This window comes from Lycium ferocissimum, chromosome 6, assembly GCF_029784015.1.
Source record: "Lycium ferocissimum isolate CSIRO_LF1 chromosome 6, AGI_CSIRO_Lferr_CH_V1, whole genome shotgun sequence".
NCBI classification, from domain to species: Eukaryota; Viridiplantae; Streptophyta; class Magnoliopsida; order Solanales; family Solanaceae; genus Lycium; species Lycium ferocissimum.
Genome location: NC_081347.1, coordinates 58,815,829 through 58,831,350, shown reverse-complemented (window position 1 = coordinate 58,831,350; position 15,522 = coordinate 58,815,829). Strand labels below are relative to the sequence as shown.

The 15,522-nt window shown below is 38.1% G+C and overlaps 1 long non-coding RNA gene across 2 annotated transcripts; it reads right to left on the bottom strand.

The window, feature by feature from the left end:
* Window positions 1-6,389: 6,389 nt before the first annotated feature.
* Window positions 6,390-13,612, bottom strand: LOC132060846 (uncharacterized). Of its 2 annotated transcripts, XR_009416040.1 has the most exons (4): window positions 13,422-13,612; window positions 8,092-8,413; window positions 7,848-8,010; window positions 6,390-7,780 (listed from the first exon to the last, which is right to left on the bottom strand). It is a non-coding gene; the product is annotated as an uncharacterized LOC132060846 (long non-coding RNA). The 2 variants fall into 2 exon arrangements; XR_009416039.1 differs by having other exon boundaries at window positions 7,848-8,413.
* Window positions 13,613-15,522: the final 1,910 nt, after the last annotated feature.

Here is a 15,522-nt window from a genome sequence, read left to right as displayed (position 1 = left end):
AGGCCTCAGATGAAATGTTGAGTGAAAGGGTGGAAAACTGGGCAAAAGTCGAGCTCACTGCCCAAATAGCACCGCTGTGGCGGTGGGTGTACCACTGCGGCGGTACCGCTGTAGCTGTGTGTTCATCGCCGCCAGTGGCCACCTACTTTTCGTGTGGCCGCTGTGGCGGGCGATGGCCTTCTACGGCGATGCCGCCATAGCGGTGGACGGGTCGCTATGGCGGTGGGCGGATTCCTCTTGGTCCGCTATAGCGGCTAGCAGTGAAATGACCGTTGTAGCGGTCGACGGAAAACAGTAGCCCGATTTTTAAAGACTTAGTCCCACATTCTTTATTCATAAAACTCCAACATAGTTCCCACAAGCACTTTGGGTGAAATTTCAAGCTAGGGCAAGAATACTCTTGGCAAGTAAGTCTCAATCATCCCCTTCAATCATTCCGTATCATCTTCATGACTATAATAACTTTTATGGGTTTTCAAGGGTGAAATTTGTAGTAGTAACCCTAGAAATTAATAAACGTTCTAAACCTGATGGGTTATGATTGTTATCACTTATTTATCATCTAATGGCTTGGGTTAACTCCTCTTAATCATGAATTGCACCTTTAGAGCCATGAACTAAGTAAATTGAGACATAGGGTTCTATAAAAACGGTGGCTTGACCATGGAAACTGCTTGTAGTTGGAATGTTGATGTAATATTGTTATAACTTGATGATTAGTGATTATTAAGGCCTTTGTTAGGTCGCTTTACACCTAGAAAATCATTCACAATTTGGAATAGGGTAAAGGGAAGAGGATTCTTGCATTGGTAATTGTGACTAGAGTATTTGTGACCTATTGAGCCTTCTATTTCTAGACTTTGAGCGTTCTGAGGCTTTAAGGAAGGGAAAACCTGTAGCGGAGTGATTTGCATTGTTCCAGCTCTACGTTTGAGGTATATTACGGTCTACTTGAGTTAGACTTTGATTAGTTGATTGTATGTATTGTGAATTCAATAGGAGAAAGCATGTCTAGTCTTCATGCATGATATTGTGTGTTAGAACTCCTCTATGTTATTGATTAAGTGACTATGTAGGCTTCCTGCCCCTATTCATATGTGTTGAATCTACAGTTGATGTGTTGTGATGAGAAGTTAATACGGAAAAGGGCCAAAATTACCCTGAACTTTCAGAAATAGTTTATTTATACCCTTCGTTATACTATTGGGCCAATTGGGCCCTTACCATTATACTATGAGCCAAATATACCCCTGAACTTTCGAAAATAGTTTATTTATACCTTTTGTTATACTATTAAGCCAATTGTGCCCTTACCATTATACTATGAGCCAAATATACCCTTAAGTTACATGGTCTGCCATGTGTCACAATCACAATGTCCCAACCTATTTCCCCCTATAATTACACCCAGGTTAAATTAATCACCGGATCCGACCCGTCACTTAATTTCACCCAACCCGTTTTGTTTATTTCAAACCAAATAAAGTACCGTACCCGTTTTGTTTATTTCATTACAGGTTTCGTTTCTGTAAAACATGGTAGTATACAAAATGAAAACCCAAAATGAAGGATCATAAAATTATGGATAACACGATGACTTTTTGGTTTTAACTGTCACATAAATTGTGATTCTTGAAACTGCAATTAAGTGATGGCTAGTATGTGTTGCTATTTCCAATTAGCAGGATACTTGTTGGTAGTCCATTGATGAATTAAGTCGAGAGGAACAGTGTTATATCCCGTATTTTTGTACATCGGGAAATTTTAAGCTAATCGCGATAAGTTTAAGACAAGACTATTTTGGGATACGAGGTAGAGACTTTTAACCTCCGATTTTATTTTAATGCACAAGTTGCTTATAAATTTTATTTGGTATAGAAATGTTATTGGAGATTAGGGATTTATTTAACCATGATTAGATTATTAAGTGGGATTAAAAGTTTAATTAGTCACTAATTAAGCTATAAGTGGCCGTGTGGGCCCCACCCATGGCATGGCCAAATTTGATTGGATCAAGCCATGAGTGGGACACATTTCCAGCCCATGGACATCCTATATATAGTAAGTTGATGACTCGTTATCAACCATCTACTCATTTGTTCATCTTGCACCTTAGAAAAACATAGAGATAGAAAAAATGGCTCTCGGCCATGGCTGAACTTTGAGGGAGTTTTCAAGCTTTGATCCAATTAATTATCTTGGTGTTTCAAATCAAATGAAGGTCATGGAACCAAGGATTAATCATGGAAGGGCAGCAAGGATCCTTGTCCTTTTAATTTGTAAATTCTAGCCGATTGAAGGATAAGTGCTAAGGTAAGAATTGATCACTTCTTATATGGTTTAGGATGAGTTTGGATGCGTTGTGAATATATATATATATATATATATATATATATATATATATATATATATATATATATATATATATATATATATATATATAGCCGATTGAAGGATAAGTGCTAAGGTAAGAATTGATCACTTCTTATATGGTTTAGGATGAGTTTAGATGCGTTGTGAATATATATATATATATATATATATATATATATATATATAATAAAATTGTGTATGTTGATGTTAGAAAGCTGTCCAAGCCGTGTAGGGGCTGTTTTAAGGGAAGATAGTGAATTGATTTCACTTGGTATTTTGGTTGTTGTTGTTATGGATTTTATGATGAGAATGAAGGGTTTAATGGTTCAAGTTGGAGTTGTAATTGTTTGTGGGCTGTTGTAGAGGTTAAAATGATGTTAGTAAGGTTTCTTGCAATTATGTGAATAATGTTATAACGTGTGGTTGTTGGTATAGTTCATGAATTTGAAAGAAAAGAACGTGTTGTTGTTGTTCTAGTTGAACTTGGAAGATTATATGTATATTGTGTGTTGGTTGGGCTGTTTTGGAGTGTTGTACGGGCTGTTCGGAGTGTTCTCGAGTCATGTTTGAATAGTCTCGGGTTGATACTTGAATGTATGATTAGTGATGTTGGCTTGGTTGTATGTAGTTGGTTTGAATATAAGCGAAACGTCGTCTAATCATCTCGAAAGGAATTATTAACGTTAGGATACGTTTTGAATCTCTTCGTAGTTTAATCGTAGTTTTTGCCGTCTTAATATAGGTTGAGACACTATTGGGCAGCGTATACGTGTTGTGTTGCGAGTAAACGCTAAAGGTATGTAAAGCCTATCCTTCTTTCTTTTGGCATGTCCTAGATGTAAGTAAGATACGATATGAGCTTTGGGGTAACTCTATTCATAAGTTCCGAGCATGTTTATGATTCTTATTCACTTCTTGATGTTAGAATTCTTAATATAGTCGAGCTACTGCCCTCGAGTTTTCTATATGATTGGATAGTAAACGATGCGTAAAAGTTCCTATTCTTGAAAGACTTCATAATGACTAATGACCATAACTTTCATAAGCTGTTTCGTATTAATTTGATACATGTCTATGATCCCTGAGGCTTTATTTTGATATAGTTCATAATGATATTCAAAGAAAACTGAGTCTGACTATCGTCCTGATACTCGAGCATTGGTTAGTCTACTTATCTATTGAGTCTCAAAAGATGATTTATATGCATATGGTTACTCACTACTCGTCGTGCATACCGTTATTACATCTTTCACCAAGTCCTCACTGTAGGCCGGGTATATATATGTTATGGTGTTATGCCGTGTTATGGTGTTATGCGTGATACGGAGCTATCTTTGTGATACGGAGCTATCTTTTGTGATACGAGTTATCCGTGATACGGAGTTATGCCGTGTTCGGTATCTTTGTGTTACGGTGCCACGGACGGGGTGGCGACCATGTTCACCGAGTCCCATAAATGGGCCGGATATGATATATGATATTGACATGCATGATTTGTGATTCAAAAGCAAGCATTTTGGTATTCTGGTTATTGTACTCGTTTTCTGTACTTCTTATTTCGGTTATAATCATTTACTGTATTTCATGCTTTATATACTCGCATATTTCGTCCGACCCCTTTCTTCGGGGTTTTCGCGTTTCATGCCCGCAGGTATAGATTCTTGCTTTGGTGATCCACCAGCTTAGGATTTACTCGGTACCGACTTGAGTGCTCCATTGTCCCGAGCCTAGCCTTTTGGGTATAGATCCTTTCGTTGTATATATGTGCTCATTCAGGGGTACGGCGGGGCCCTATCCCGTCATATGATATTGTTGTCACTCTTAGAGGTCTGTAGACATATGTGTGGGTTATATATAGTTACTGTTCGGTTGTGTCTGTATGACTTATGTTTTGGGGCGTTCCCATTCGTAGTGGAAACCTTGTCGGCTTGCGTAGATATATATGTATGTTTTGGAAGCCGTGTGTTATGGTAGCCTTGTTGGCTCGTGTATGGCTGGAACGTTCCCCTATATTATGACAGACCTTGCTTAGGCTTATGTGTGACATTATCTCGTTGTTGTAACTCCTCGAGACAAGTTGTTGTGATATATATATGCGACAGTTTTGAGACGACGTCATGCCTTTCTATATATAAGTTCTTTATTATGCTAGTCGTGGACGATTATAGTTATCAGGTGTATACGAGTGTCCAGCTCGGGCACTAGTCGCGATCTACGGGGTTGGGTCGTGACAAACAGGCTCGACTATTCCATGATGGATTGCCTAGGATAGAATGGTTTTTTCTGTTTTTTTCCTCTTCTCCTCTGCTAGAGTTCTTTGCATTGTTTTCATTTCTATGAAGGAAGGATAAATTTGTTTTTGTTACTGTAACGATCCTATTAACGTGGTAAAAATTTTTATTTGAGTTTTCATTTTGTATACTACCATGTTTTACAGAAACGAAACCGGTAATGAAATAAACAAAACGGGTACAGATACTTTAGTTGGGTTTAAAATAAATAAAACGGGTTGGGTGAAATAAAGTGAGGGGTCGGATTCGAAGGATTAATTTAATCTCGGGTGTAACTATAACGGGAATTGGGTTGGGCCATTGTGATTGTGACACGTACAGACTATGTAACTTAAGAGTATATTTGGCCCATAGTATAACGGTAAGGGCACAATTGACCTAATAGTATAACGAAGGGTATAAATAAACTATTTCTAAAAGTTCAGGAGTATATTTGGTCCATAGTGTAACGGTAAGGGCACAATTATCCCAATAGTATAACGAAGAGTATAAATAAACTATTTTCGAAAGTTCAGGGGTAATTTTGGCCCTTTTTCGAAGTTAATATGACCTTCTCGGTAAATTTGTGATATGAAATGATGATTTGAGCATTGATAATGAGAAGGTAAGAAATAATGTCATGTAAAGAGATATGGAAAGGCACAAATGTGACCATGATTATGGGCTCTTGGTCTAAGGTTTGTTCCGAAAATGAGAGATACATTGATATGGCCCGCGTCCGAGGTTCTTTCCGGAGTGGAGGTTTATGCTCTGGTCCGATGAGTATCCGGAACGAGTGATACATGGACTCCATGGGTCCCCTGCAGGTCATGACTATTGAGCAATGACATCAGTTAGCATGCCTGTACAGCGAGGATGGGCATTGTGGTAGACTTATTCCCGTTGCTTTGATTTCTTGATCTTTTGGGTGACTTTAGTTGTGATTATCCATGGTTGACTTATTGTGGTTTATCTATTTCATGTCTGTTGGTTGGTTGTTTTTTCTATTTGATTTATGAGATATCCGTGATACTAATCTTAGTCGGCCTATGATATCTACTGGAACATAGTGTTTGTACTGATACTACCTTGCTGTATTCTTTTGAGTGCAGATTGTGATACAGAGACTGCTACCCGCCCTCACATCTAGCGTTGAGGACATTGCCCGGTTTAGATTTGGGGTGAGCTTCTATCCATGCGAGGCCGCCCGAAGATCTTCCTCTTATGATGTCTATTTCCTATTCTGGACATTATGGTTATTTGTTAGACAGATTTCATTCCTTAGACATGTTTTAGATTAGAGTCCTTGTGCGATGACTCTCGGATTTTGGGAAATTGTAATAGTTAGGACTTCCGTTTTTATTTTGATTTTTATGGCATGACTTATTGGATTATTTGATGCTTGAATGAGTAATAACTGGTTAAATTGGTTAATATAAAAATGGACTTGAATGAATAGATGACTTATGTGTTGATTGAAGTTGTTATTAACTGTAGGGACGACTTAACATCACTACACCTAAAAAGCTCTCTTCTCTCACCTCCTATTTTCATGCAAACCCTAATATAATCAAGCTAATCAAGCATGGCCTCCATGGCCGTTGGTCAGTCCTCGGCTGGGGCTGGCCAGCAAGATCATTCAACTATACAGAAAGAGGGAGTAATAATCAATGACAACAAAGTGCAATATGCTAGTTTATTAAAGCCGGCTGTTCTAAACAATGATGTACAACAACCACAATTCACTGTTCAACCAATAGAGCAGAAGCAGATCTCAATGCTTAATGGAATCCCATATGTCAAATGGACGGAGAATGAAGTGACTCGGATGGATTTAATTCAAAATCTTCAGTATGCTGTAGTTGGGAAATTCTCCTATGGTTGGCCAGATATTGATCAACTTCGCAAGTTTATTCCTGCACAATGTGGAGTAAAAGGTGAATGTAGAGTTGGCTTTTTCAGGAATAGACATGTCCTCATCAGGTTAAGTTTATATGCAGACTTTATAAACTTGACATCTAAGCCAGTCTACTATATCAGTGATAGAGATGGATATTCCTATCAGATGAGACCACTCATATATGACTCCAAATTCAAAGTTGATGAGGAAACTTCAAAAGCAATGGCTTGGATCTCATTTCCAAACCTTTTACCTACATACTTTGTGAAGGAATCCTTATTCACTCTTGCATCTGCAGTGGGTAAACCAATTCATTTGGATGCGGCAACTATCAATAAAACTAGACCTAGATGTGCTAGGGTTAAAGTTTTAGTGGATTTATTGGCAGACCTACCCACTACAATCAGGATGGACATAGAAAATGAATCAACAGGAGTAACAAGGACTGTAGATGTGAAGATCCACTATGACCATCTCCCTAAATACTGTAGGGAATGCAAATTGCAGGGTCATAATAAGTACGAATGTAGAATTCTTAACCCTGAACTTGCAAACCAAAGAGAGGAATCTCTGAAAGAAACAGAAAGCAACAATGCAGTTCATACACAGGAACAGAGTTATGAAGGGAAAGTGAAAGGCCATGATGGAACTTCTGCAGTGCAACAACAACATAAAAATGCAGAGACGGAAACCAATAAGGAAGAAATGGAACAAGGGAAACCAAACCAAAGTGATAAAGAAGAGTTTAAAAACAGAAGGCAAAGGGGATATCACAATTCAGCGAGGATGCTTTCTAGTGGGCGAATGATTGGCAATCCTGGTCAGTGGAATCCTATTAAGATTAATAGGGGGAACATCTGTACTGATAAGGTTGATGTTATACCAAAAAGGGTGGCTGAGAATGATAAATCTCTACCAATTAACAATAAATTTGCAGCTTTATCAGAGACTGATCCAGCGGTAATGGTAACAGACAAGCAACTTGCTATAGTGGCATATGATGATACAAATGAAAGGGCTAATGTGGAGGATCAAGTAGAAAACAGTGGCAGTTTTTCACAACATTTAGCTAATAAGCCCTTACAACAAAAGGTGAGTGAGCAAACAAAAGAGATTGCAGCAACACAAAGCAGTAGCATATTGCCTAGCAAGGGTGAGAATGTCAAAGAGCAAGCTAGCAAGGAGGGAGTTGCTTCTTTTGGTAGTAATCAGGAGAAAATCTCAGATTTTGTGCAGACTAGAAAAGAGCAGCAGACCTCTAGTTCTAAACAATGGGTTGAAAATAATTTTGGAAAGGTACTTACACAAGAGGGGCAAGATGAATCGCCGTGGCAAACCAGTCCATGGAGTCAAATCATAAAGAATTGGAGATGGCTGATAAGACTACAACAATGGATGGAGAAGGCAGTCAACAGGAGTTGGGAAGCAAATTTCAGGAAGTTTCTTCTTGTGCTTCTTTCACTAAATCTTTTGGGGTGAGAGAAGACAATGAGAAGTATGATAGAGGAGCAGATACTGCTGAAATTTGCATAACAGAAAAGAAACCACCTGATGAAACTGAAGTGATTGGCAATAGTCCTGCACAGCAGCACCCCATTGATGCATCTGAACCAGTGCTTGATATGTATACAAAATCCACAAACAACAATAACAAACCATCAGAAAAACATCAAGTTAGTAGAAATACTGAAAATCCTGCAGAAGCTGAAGCAATGCAACACAATATGGTGATAGACTTGAATGAAACAAAGAGTGGAGTCTTCTTACAATTCAACTGGAGAGAAGGAGAAAGCTAATAATCACCAGGGACATGCAGATTCTGAGGATAGCAACCAGCTGAGTGATGGTATTGAGATGACAAATCAACTGGCTGCAACAGTTCAAGAAAAGCAGTTAGTAAGTCAACCAGCAGTGTCACACCCAAATGCAGTATTACAAGATATTGTTGCTCACAAAGTAACAGTAACTGAAATATTGAAGGCTACAGAGGAGTTGCAACAGTTGGAGGAGGACAAAGAAAATGAAGATAGGGCTAATAATATTCACAAGATAGCTAGAGAGGCAGGAATTTCTCCAAAAGCTCTAGCTAAAAGTGGAAAAAAGAATAAGAATCAGGATGTCATTCAAGCCAAGAGGACTTCAACAAGGAGGACTGCTTCAACAAAGGGTAAATGATGATTAAGGCACTTATATGGAACATTAGGTCTGTTAATACTCAACAGGCCTTTCAGAGACTGATAAATTTACAAAGACAAAGACAAGTTTGACATAATAGCACTCATGGAGCCATTTCAGAATTGCAGGCACTTAATGAAATATAAGAGAAGACTTGGGATGGAGACAGCCTTAGCCAATAGAAATGGAAAGATTTGGGTATTTCTTGATGATGCAATACAGTGTGATATCATTATGGATACTGATCAGCAGGTAACTTTAAAGGTGCATCATCAAGAACTAGATACTGAAATCATTACTACTTTTGTGTATGCCAAATGTGATGAGGAAGAAAGACAAGTACTATGGGACAATATGTATCAAATAGCTAGTTCACTCAATAATCCTTGGTTAGTTGGGGGTGATTTTAATGTCATATTGTCAGAAGAGGAAAAATTGGGTGGATTACCTGTTACTCTGAATGAATGTGAAGACTTTGCTTTCTGTGTTAATTCTTGTGAGTTGTTTGATATGGGTTACAAAGGAAGTCCATACACTTGGTGGAATGGAAGAGCTGCAGAGGATTGTATCTTTAAAAGATTGGACAGAATCTTGCTAAATACTGCTTTCCAAGAACTTTTTCCACAGATAGAGGTTGAACATCTTGCAAGAACAGGGTCTGATCATGCACCTCTCTTGATGGTATGTGGGGAAGAAATCATCAACTTTGTGAAACCATTTAGATTCTTGAATTTTTGGACTCAACATGAGTCATTTAAAGAGGTGGTGAGGTTGAACTGGCAGACAGAGTTTGTAGCAACTCCATATTTGGCTTTCAAACAGAAACTGAAGAATCTCAAGAAGGCATTATCAGCATGGAGCAGGGATACTTATGGGGATATTTTTAAACAAGTCCTAATCAGGGAAGAAGTGGTGAGGGTGAAAGAACAATTGTTTGAAGAAGATCCAAGTATAATCAATAGGATTATTCTTCAAAAAGCTCAAGCAGAATTGAAGAAATATTTGAGCATTGAAGAACAATATTGGAGACAAAAAGCAGGCTTTACTTGGTACACTGAAGGGGACAGAAATACTTCTTTTTTTCATAATCATGTCAATGGAAAGAGGAAAAAATTACAGTTAAAGAGAATACAGGACAACAATGGAGTATGGTTAGAGTCTAAGGAGCACATATCAGAGGAAGCTGTCAATTTCTACAAAAATTAGTTTAATCAAGAGGGTGATAATGTGGGTTTTGATCTCCTCAATCATATACCCACCATGGTAAATCATGAGCAAAATGTGTCTTTATGTTCCTACCCAGACAAAGAAGAGGTAAAGAGGGCAGTTTTTGCATTGGGTGGAGAAAGTGCTAGTGGTCCAGATGGTTTTACAGGTAGCTTTTATCAACAATGCTGGGAGATAGTTGGTAATGATGTACATGCTATTGTACTATCTTTCTTTGATGGGGCTGTGCTTCCTAAATCAATCACACATACCAATCTTGTGTTAATTCCTAAGAGACAACCAGTACAAACCTTTTCTGACTTGAGGCCTATCAGCCTGTCCAACTTCATTAATAAGGTGATTTCAAGAGTCATTCATGATAGAATGGAAAGCATCATTCCAACTCTGATCTCATCTAATCAGTCTGGTTTTGTTAAAGGTAGAAGTATATTTGAAAACATTCTCCTCACTCAAGAGATTGTCTCAGATATCAGATTAAGGGGGAAACCAGCCAATGTGGTGATTAAACTAGATATGGCCAAGGCTTATGACAGAGTATCTTGGAAATATCTAATGCATGTGCTAAGAAAGATGGGATTTGCAGAACACTTCATTAATCTGATAAGGGGGTTGATTGCTAATAACTGGTATTCTGTTTTATTAAATGGGCAACCTACAGGTTTTTTTCAATCTTCAAGAGGGGTGAAGCAAGGAGACCCATTATCACCAGCCTTATTCCTATTATCAGCTGAAGTACTTTCAAGGGCTTTGAACTCTTTATTTAATGATAGTAGATTTATTGGATATGGAATGCCAAAATGGTCTTATCCTATGAATCATCTTGCTTATGCTGATGACACTATTATTTTTACCTCTGCTGATACATATTCGTTGAGGTACATCATGCAAATCTTAAGGAAGTATGAACAGGTTTCTGGGCAGCTCATTAATAATGATAAAAGTTCTTTTTATATGTTCTCAAAGGTGGGCACAGAGTTAGTGCAGAGGGTAGGGGAGATTACTGGTTTTTCTAAAGGACAATTTCCTTTCATATACTTAGGGTGCCCTATTTTTCATGATAGAAAGAAGAAGGTCTATTACTCAGATCTCATCAAGAAGGTGAAAGGAAGATTGCATTCATGGAAAGGGAAGCTTTTATCTTTTGGAGGAAAGGCTGTCTTAATCAGAAGTGTGCTTCAAAGCATGCCAATCCATCTTCTGTCAGTCTTGGCACCACCTAAATGTGTGATTAATGAACTCCATAAAATTTTTGCAAAATTCTTCTGGAGTAATAAGGAAGAAGGGAGAAGTAAACATTGGATGGCATGGATTGATTTGTGTTTGCCAACTATGGAAGGGGGTTTGGGTTTCAAATCACTTTTTGATGTTTCTAATGCTTTATTTGCTAAATTGTGGTGGAGATTCAGAACTTCTTCAACTCTGTGGGCAAACTATATGTGGAATAAATATTGCAAAAAAATTATTCCAACTCTGGTACAATGGAAAGGAGGTACTCAAGTTTGGAAGAAGATGTTGGAGGCAAGGGATGCAGTTGAGCATGAAATTTGGTGGGAAATCAAAGGGGGAACTTCAAATGTGTGGTATGAGAATTGGACAAAATTGGGAGCTTTACACTATGTGGTTCCCCCTAATTATCCAATTAATGAAGAGTTGGTAGATGTATCTGACTTAATTGAAGGGGGGCATGGAAAGATCAGTTATTGCACCAATCTTTTCCAGCAGATATTGCAGAACACATTAAGTCAGAGATATATATAGACCAGCTACAAGGTAACTGGGATAGACCATGGTGGATGCTCACAAGTACAGGTAGGTTCACAGTTAATAGTGCTTGGAATATTGTGAGACACAGAGATCATGAGAATTCTGATTTTAAACAGTTATGGATAAAAGGAGTACCTTTTAAGATTTCTTTTCTGCTATGGAGAGTATGGAAGGGTAGAATTCCTACTGATGATGTCCTAATGAAGATGAAGATTCCAATAGCTTCAAAATGTTACTGCTGCTCTATTCCTCAACAGGAAACTATCCAACACCTATTCTTAACTGGACAGTTTGCTACTGATGTTTGGCAGGTGTTTAAGAATGCTGTTGGAATTCATATGAATTTAACACAGATGAAACAGGTAATCAGGACTTGGTGGAAGATAGAATGTGCAGGGAAGTTTAAGCCTATCCTCCAGGCTGTACCAGCAATGATTATATGGCAATTGTGGAAAAGAAGAAACACTATAAAGCATGGAGGAAATGTCAGTTTTAGAAGGGTAATACATGAGGTTAATTGTAACCTATATTACTTAACAAAGGTGAGATATCCATGGCTTAAAAATGTACCATTTATATGGAACGATCTGATTGATTTCCTAGAAGGGTATAAACCAATACTTGTCAGCAAGATTGTGTATTGGAATCTTCCTTATGATGGATGGTATAAGTTCAATTCCGATGGGGCTTCAAGAGGCAATCCTGGACCTAGTTCATATGGGTTTTGTGTAAGAAATTGTCATGGAGATCTGATGTATGCTGAGTGTAAGGAGTTGGGAATTAATACTAACATGGTAGCAGAGGCAAGGGCCTTAAAGAAGGGGTTAATGTACTGTTTTGAAAATGATCTTCAACCCCTTATCATGGAGACAGACTCATTAATAATGAAGAATGTAGTTGAGGGGACATGGGAATGTCCATGGAGTATTGTTGCTGAGGTGGATATAATAAAGAAGTTGAAGGCTAGATTCAATGTGCTAATACTCCATGTTTACAGAGAAGGAAACTCATTGGCTGATTTTTTAACTAACCTAGCTTTTGATTTTGCAGGTACATCAAGGTTTAACTCTTTTGTTGACTTACCTAGTGCAGGAAGGAGGATTATTAATATGGACAAGCAGCAAATTCCCAACATCAGAATCAGAAATGCAAAGAATACATCAGGCATGGATATATTTACTTAACTCTACAACCCAATTATTAACAAGGTTTTAATGGTGGTATTAGTTCTGGGGCTCAGTCCATTGAAATCATGTCGATAAAAGGGAAATAAGGGGGTAAGTATTATCATCTTCAGATGATGTATTCAACAAGCAAATAATATTTCACAGGTATATCACCTTCACAGTGTTCTACCAACATAATTGGTAGAATATTCATAAGTCATTAATAGCTTTTTAACTCTTCAACTCAATTATTAGCAAATATTCTAATGGTGGTATTAGTTCTTTGGGCTCATTCCTTAGAATTTTGTCAATAAACGAGAAGAAAAGTTAGAAGTAAGTTTCAAGCAATATCAAAAGCCCAAAAATCCGATGATATTTCTTCATGGAGAGTGTTCTATAATGGGCTTCAGATTGACAAGTACGTTTGATTCAAATAACTCAAGTCACAAGCAGTCCAAATTGAGGTGCAATACAGTGTTTTCCCGATTTATCACTTCAACATCAAGCTCAGATTACGGAAATAAGGTTGTTTAGCAAAAGACTTACCTGAAAGCAACAGATCTGGATCTTCTGAGTTTTACTCCATGGACATGTATACATTGCACTGGTGAGAGATTAGGTGCGATAAGAAGTGTATACAGATCGGATCTCTAGCTCTATTACTGAGGAGGAGTCTCGGTGGCCGTCACCGGAGTTACAGCTTAATTTCCTAATTGAGGCTAGGTTGAATTTTGTCGGGAATGGTCTGGTTTGGGGCTGTTCCTTTTTGTTTATGCTTTTTGCTTTTGCGGACCATTATGGTCCTTTATTTTCTTGTTTATTCTGTACTACTATTAATAAAATATCCTCCACTAAGGTTTACTTAGTGGTTTCAAAAAAAAAAAAAAAAAGACTTATGTGTTGATTCGCCCACTAACAGTTAGTTGGGTGCCCGTCATGGCAGGTTGGGTCCTGACATAATAGCTCTATCATCCAGGTCCATGAGTCTACCGACCCAAAATAAGTATCCAAAGTCCTTTGGCGAATCCACTACTCTTTGTTCAAACTGATTCACTGATCCTCAAATAACCCTCTGAAATATACCGCCCAACTTGAACTGTTTAACATTCACCGTTAATCGTAGAACCTTTTGAGTTAAAACCACATTTACACAATCCACAAGTATATCCCAAGTAGTCAAATTTTCACACCCATCCCGCGGTAGATTCATTCCTATTGATCGATCGCTGACTCTTACAGAAGCCTATGATGTAGTCAAACTTACCGATAAATTCATGTCCCTTAAGAAATCACTTCACAGGCAGAGTAGTCTCGCAAAAACTGACAGGCTCGTAGCTCACAATGATCCTTTACCATCAAACCAATGAGATATCACGTAAACCCGCAAACCCAACCTTTACCAAGGGATCATACCTGATCATTTCCACAATAGTCGATCATCAATAACCAATGATTGCCAGATGAGCACATCCACCACTTAGGCTCGTCCCACAACTGAGAATGATCCATTCGAATTCCTTTCATACACCTCTATTCTATCGAGTAACTAAAAGCCCGTCACATGCATCCCAAAACAAAGTCCTTATCACGGTGACACACCTCATACCATACTACGCGATGTCACATCCCGTCGCTTATGCCCGAACCCAAAAACTTGTCCTCACCATTAGTAAGAGATTGGAACAATAAAGTTTAGAACTTACCAAAATTAAATACGCACGATAGAGAATGAAGTAATGGAATTTTCTTAAGTGTCCCATAGCCTTTCAAAGATAAAAACAGACGTCTCTATACCGATCCTCAAGACTCTACTATACATTGTTCTTGTACTTGTGAGACCGATTAAACTAAAGCTCTGATACTAATTTGTCAAGACCCAATTTCATAAGCCGTGAAGGGACTAACTCCCACCAAGTTAGTAAGCCATCCAAAACCCACTAGAATAATTTAAATAAGGAATCAAAGCGGAAAAGAAATCATTCAAGTAATAGTAATCCTTATTCTCTAAAACACGAAAGTAGAAGTACAACCATCCCCGAATCTGGTGTCACTAGTACAAGAACGACTAAATAAAGTATAAGTCTAGGCATACATCAGGAAAGTACATAAGTTTTCCAAATTAAAAGATAACAATAAAGATAACTGAAGAAGATCCGGTGCCATGGATCAACTGATGGCTCACCCCGAATCGTCCAGATGACCCTCACAACTGTCAGCAGAGTCTCAAAATCCACTTGTACCGAAAATACAACCTGCACATGAAAAGAGTGCAGCAAGTGTAGCGTAAGTACGGGGAACAACGTGTAATCAGTAGCATCGTCGACAGACCCTAATGAAAATAAAGACGAGGGTTGGCCTACGATTACTACTTCCACACTTAACCACCATTAGTTTACAATAATAATACATCAAGCCGTAATAATCTCAGTTTAAGCATATGTGAAGCTCCTAATCCATAAGCACATTAGGTAACCAAATAAGTATCTAAGTCCTTAATCCGTTAGTCATCCTAATCCAAAAAGGCAATCCAAACCACAATCAAGTCATAATAGACCATCGACTTACTCAGACCATAATATCAACAACGACATAGAATGAATGATATAATATAAAGTGCAAATGCATATAATGCCGTGCAATGCAAGGC